The following is a 6,000-nucleotide window of genomic DNA, read 5'->3' on the forward strand; positions in this document are numbered from 1 at the left end:
TAACCTTAAATAACGTGTTACATGTCTTCATTTCACTGGGGGGAGGGGTCTCGCCACGCAATAGCCAGTCTTATTGATTTCTGGTATGTGTGTTTACCTAAAATTCAGTGGATAACAACATTGGTCTTTTTACCAGGCTTGTTTTTATAAGATGGGACGGGATGTGTCTGAATGAACAGTTTGGAGAAAGAACATTTTGAACATGAGTGAAATTCAGCTCCATTTTATTAGGAAATACAGTACCACCACACTTTATTTGAAAAAATGTCAAACAATAAGATTGGTAAATAAAAATTAGAATTATATTCCATGACCTGCTTTGGATACTGAATACACCTGGGCAATTGTAAAGTTTCATCTTGATACCGCAAGGATGTTTTTATCATTTTCTGGCTATTTGCTATTTAATTTTTATTTACTACATTTATATATCGCCTCCCCAACAAGTTCTCTGTATGATTTACATAGATACAGTCCTCCAGGCAGTCTACATATCTCCAACACTGAGGCTCTATCAGAAATATGAATAGTGCAATTTGCAACATGATCCTTCATTTTGGCAGGAAAAACCAGGAAATTATTTTGGGGTGGGTGGGGGGAAATACCTAGATATTCTCATACGAACCATAGGACGAACACTGCAGTTTAGTTATGTGCCAATATGGTGTAATGGACAGACTATTGGATTTGGATCAGGGAGTTCTGTGTTAAAATCATTGCTTAAAAAAAAAAGAATGCACAGGGAAAACCAAGAATGCCACAACCAATATAATGAAATAGGTGGCATATATTGCTTGGATATTTTGATCTTTCAGCCATCATTTGGCAAGAGGGCTGTGTCTCCAAGTGACACTCACAGCTGTTTGTTCTATTTCCAGAACCTTTGCTCAGCCATGAAGCTTAAAGGATGGTTTTAGACAGGTCACTGAGCACAAATGAGCGAAACCTTTCTGCTATGATGGTTCAAGCTTCCCCTGCCCCCCTTGCCTTCACTCCTCACAGGGCACACACAACCATTCCCAAATTTAAATCTATCTTTGGTGCTTTGATTTTTTTCAAAGTTCAACATTTTTGTACTTGCTTTTGTTTGTTTTTTACTGTTGAAAAATTGTTCCAAAAGGTGTGGCAAGAGCTGCTTTTGTGACAGACACAATCTGCACTGTGCAATCCAGTTTCTGCTGAAAACCAGAATATCTATCTTGTGGCGGGTGGGGGTGGGGAGTACGGCAGAGGTGCTCAAATTGTAGTATGCGCATTTCCATATTGGAGTTTACTTTTAAATTATGGTCTGTACACACCTTCATTCTTGCCTAAGCTTGGCTCACAGAATTCTCAGGAGAGGGGGGATAAAATGGGATAGATCCAGGAATGTCACTATGAGCTCATTGTAGGGAATGAAGCAATGCAGATCTGATCAGAGCAGGAGAAGGATCGCTTGATCACTTGGCCTTTTTCATATGAACGAGTCTGCCACTGCTCATATGAAAGAGCTACTGTGGGATAATTTTCTTTATTGTTGCATTAAGTATTTGTGACATTCTTTAATAATCACATAGAGGTAGAACAGGCAAATGAAAGGGGGGTGGATGAGACAGATCACAAAAGCATGTAAGCAAAGGGAAGGGAAGCTAGATCAACAGGAGGAAAACCGAAGAGTAAAAACAAGACGTGAAATAGTGAGATTGCAAAGCCAATTCACACATTTCTGGCGTGGCTGCTTGAAGTGTGTTGTGCTCAGTATCTCCCTGCTTGTGGGGAGTAAGTAGTTCACACACAGTCCACAAACTAAACCCAGCAACCACATTTACATTGCTGGGCTAAGGCACTGAAAACAAAACCCCATAGTCTTTGCGGCCCGTGCAGTAATTTCAAGCAGGTTTCCAGTAGCTGACACACACCTGAGTCAATTGGCCCAGAGAATGGGGGAGGGAGAGGGAGAGGGAGAGGGAGAGGGAGAGGGAGAGGGAGAGGGAGAGGGAGAGGGAGAGGGAGAGGGAGAGGGAGGGAGAAAGAAAGAAAGAAAGAAAGAAAGAAAGAAAGAAAGAAAGAAGAGTGTGTGAGGTTGTGCACATGCCAGGAATGAGAAGTTGAAGAAACAGACAATAGGCAATCCTGACACAGGGGTTAAAAAGAAGAGAAATATATGGACTCCACAAAGTGACAACTGAGCAACTGAAAAGAATGGCCAGGAAAGAAGAGTCAGCAAGAAATAAAAGAACAGAGATATGCATGTGCAGTTGAAGTGAGAGTTGACAAGCATGCATAAAGGGAGAAGAAAGGAGTGCATGAGAGAAAGAAAGTCAGCAGCAAAGCAAAAAGTGTGGGAGAGCAAGAAATGGAGTGACCCAAAGTTTCTCATTTCAGTGAACTGGTCCTTACTCCAGAATATAAGATAACCACAAAAGTACTCACAAAAAACAAAACAGCTTTACAGAACCTTAAAAGATTAACAGATTTGGCAACAGCTAGACCTTCAGGGACGCAGGTGGCGCTGTGGGTTAAAGCCTCAGCGCCTAGGGCTTGCCGATCGAAAGGTCGGCGGTTCGAATCCCTGCGGCGGGGTGCGCTCCCACTGCTCGGTCCCAGCGCCTGCCAACCTAGCAGTTCGAAAGCACCTCCGGGTGCAAGTAGATAAATAGGGACCGCTTACCAGCGGGAAGGTAAACGGCGTTTCCGTGTGCGGCTCTGGCTCTGGCCAGAGCAGCGATGTCACGCTGGCCACGTGACCCGGAAGTGTCTCCGGACAGCGCTGGCCCCTGGCCTCTTAAGTGAGATGGGCGCACAACCCCAGAGTCTGTCAAGACTGGCCCGTACGGGCAGGGGTACCTTTACCTTTACCTTTACCTAGACCTTCATCAGATGCATGAAGACACATGAGTTTGTCCTTGCTCACGGACAGCCTCCCAATCAGCAACAGAATATTTGCCAAACACATAAATCTAGGCCCTGCCACAAACTCACTTGCTGCCTTTGCTCCCAAATCCACCCAGGCAACATTATAAAGCTGCCAATCCATGGGATGCTATTAGATTCCCTTTTTGTTGGTCCTGTTAAACAGACCAACATGGATACATACTCACAGAAATAGGCACGTTTTCCTCATGTTCCTACACTGTACTGCACCTTTGCTAACGGCTTGAGGAAGCATCACAAGTCAAGCTGGATGGAAAGCAGGGATGGAAACAAACTGAATTTGTGGGTGTACAGTCCTACAGTAGAGCAAGGAAGGAAGAGAAGCTCAGCAGAAAACAAGGGTAATAGGCAGCAGGCAGAAATGAAAGCAGCCAAAGAGGAGGCAGTCGAGCAAAAAGGAAGCAAATAAAACAGAACAGTTAAAAGTAGCAAGAAGGTAAGCAAGGAGAAATGGCAAGGGATAGAAAACAGGATGGGACGCAGGAATTAGAGGCAGGGTGACGGGGGAACAGATGAGCAAAGAAAACAATGTGCTGGTCTCCAACTGGCGGGTTAGGATTCTCAGCTAGGTATCACCTCAGTCTAACAATGGGTTCTACCAGTGGCACACTCACAATTTTTGCTTTGCTTAAAAGGGGTTGTTGTCTTTTAAGAGGGGAGTGAAAGGTTGAGAAAAACAGAAGGAGACAGCAAAAAATAAAGGGGTGAACAAGAGGAGAGAAGGAAAAAGACGGTAAGATCAGCAGTAAGAAATGTGAAAGTGGGTCCCATGTTGCAGCTCAAAGCCAAGAACCCACTCTGGAAAATTTGGTTGAAACAGAGGATGAGCAGAGTCACAAGTAAGAGCACCAACAGCCTAGGCAAGTTAAGCAGAAAACAGCAAGGTACATGTCAACCGCTCTCATATTTTGGCATCAGATGTGAATGCTGTTAATGTGGGAGAAGAATTCAGAAAAAATAAAAGAGACATATCGGTCAGTGCTAGTTTTACAGATGTGAATGCAAGCTGAAAGTGATTTTAGCATGTGTGGAATGCTCACCCCAGGAAGGCTTGCTGGGCACCTTCCTTTAGGCATCAAACAAAACTAACTATTCCTCTTCTCACAATTAGCCGTTGGCTAATTAAACAATCTGTGGTCTCTACAAGTGTGTGTGTGGGGTATTGTTTTCGTTTGTGGACAATTATTTTTGTGTTTTTATCTTGTGATTCTTGGATGAAGGGTGGTATAGAAATTAAATAAATTAAATAATAAATAAATAAATAAATAAATAGATGTGTGAAGACAGCTTGAAGACAGTTGCTGAGCAAGCAAGATCTGGAAGCAAAGTGAAGGTGAGGAGAAGGCAGGCAAAGGAAATAAAGAGGTGCTGCGTGGAGAGGATCATTCTGCAGAATAATAGTAGCAATGTTCCCTTTACTGCTACCCTGGCAGGAGTCCTGATTCAGCACCAGGCAATTGATAACTGCTCAAACCATGGACAGCTGGCAATAGCAGGTGCATTGCTGCAGGAGCTGGAGAGAGCCTGAACAGGTCATTTTCTCAACTAATTTCATCCCTAGTGAAGCATTTAAAAAGCAAGTGATTGAAAGAGAGGCAAGCAACTTGAAAGAGAAAGAGAAAGAGAGAGAGAGGAAGAGAGGAAGGAAGGAAGGAAGGAAGGAAGGAAGGAAGGAAGGAAGGAAGGAAGGAAGGAAGTAGTGAGTAAGCAAGCAAGATACTGTGCAAAGAAACAAAGTGAGTATGAAAAACTGCAAATGTAAGTAATTACATATACAGTGGTACCTTGGTACTCGAACGACTTGGCCCCCGAACAAATTTGCTCCCAAACGCTGCAAACCCAGAAGTGTTCCGGTTTGTGAACGTTTTTCGGAAGTCGAACATCCGACATGGCTTCTGCAGGAAGCTCCTGCAGCCAATCGGAAGCCACACCTTGGTTTTGGAATGGTTTCGGGAGTCGAACAGATTCCCGGAACGGATTAAGTTCAAGAACCAAAGTACCACTGTACAAGTAAGAGGTAACTAGCTCAAGAGGGAAAGAGTGAGCGAAACATGAAATGTGATGGGAAAGGGACACAAAGGAAAGTGTGAAGCAACAGTAGGCTATATAAGCAGCAGAAGGAAGATCAAGCGGCCAAACGTAAGATAAAGATCAGTGGCAGAGCAGAAGATTTGGGCAAAAGAAAAAGATTGTGGGAGAGCAAAGGAGGCAAAGGATTAGAGGATATCGTGGTTGCTTCCAGATGACTTGTTTCCTGAGTATTCATCCTGTTTGGTTTGCATGGAGGTTAGGTGACTTTGCATCTGGTACACTTTTCTTACTGTAATATAGCACAATATTTTTGGAGAAGCTGGTTTATCGCACAAGGGCTCCAAATCCATTTTAATTGTGCAACCTGAATTTGCTGGAGTTTGAATCCCACCCCAAAATAGGGACAGCCTGGAATTGCCCAGTAAGAAACCATGCGAATAGAAACAGTAAGGATGAACTGAGTGAGATGTAAGGCCCTTCAGTTATCGATTTAAAGAAGGATCTTAACACCCAAGTGGCACTTCTCAGAATCAACTATATTTCCCTTTCCCCATATAAGGTAGTCTTGCTATGGTGGGACTATTTGACAGCATTTTTGTGGCCCTTTGCAATCTTGCTTATTTGAAACTCTTACTGGCTACAACTCATTTAAGCATCCATCAGCCTTTTTCAGGAGAGAACCAGCCTTTCTGATGCATTGCATGAAGTGTTCCTAGGTTAAGGCTTTATGGTTGCATACAGACTGTAGACACCCCTGCATTTGAGCTTGCTTGAAATTAGGTCTGTGTGCTGCCTTTAACACTAAATCTAAGTGTCTAAAGGGCTCCTTTCTTCTGCCCATTCACCTCCCATTTCTTTGCTCGCTACCCTGAAATCATCTGGAAGAGGCAGAGAAAGCAAAAGTCAAGAGTGATAGGTGAGAAAGCAGAATGCAAGCGAGAGAGAGAGAGAGAGAGAGAAGAGGCAACCTAAGAAAGCAATCAAGCTCCAAATCAGGCACCTGCATATTTAACACACACTCACCAGTTTGGCCATAAAGTGGAAGGTGGCAGAGAA

The 6,000-nt window shown here is 43.6% G+C and overlaps 1 long non-coding RNA gene across 1 annotated transcript in view; it reads right to left on the bottom strand.

The window, feature by feature from the left end:
- Positions 1–207: 207 nt before the first annotated feature.
- LOC307201084 overlaps positions 208–6,000 on the bottom strand; it is a 6,448-nt gene continuing 655 nt past the window's right edge. The window contains exons 2-3 of the long non-coding RNA XR_013832514.1: positions 2,845–6,000; positions 208–2,465 (exon numbers count right to left, since the gene is read on the bottom strand). The exon at positions 2,845–6,000 is cut by the window's right edge and continues 7 nt beyond it. This is a non-coding gene — a long non-coding RNA (uncharacterized lncRNA). The remainder of the gene's footprint in view (positions 2,466–2,844) is intronic.

This window comes from Podarcis cretensis (assembly GCF_951804945.1).
Source record: "Podarcis cretensis genome assembly, chromosome: 13".
NCBI classification, from domain to species: Eukaryota; Metazoa; Chordata; class Lepidosauria; order Squamata; family Lacertidae; genus Podarcis; species Podarcis cretensis.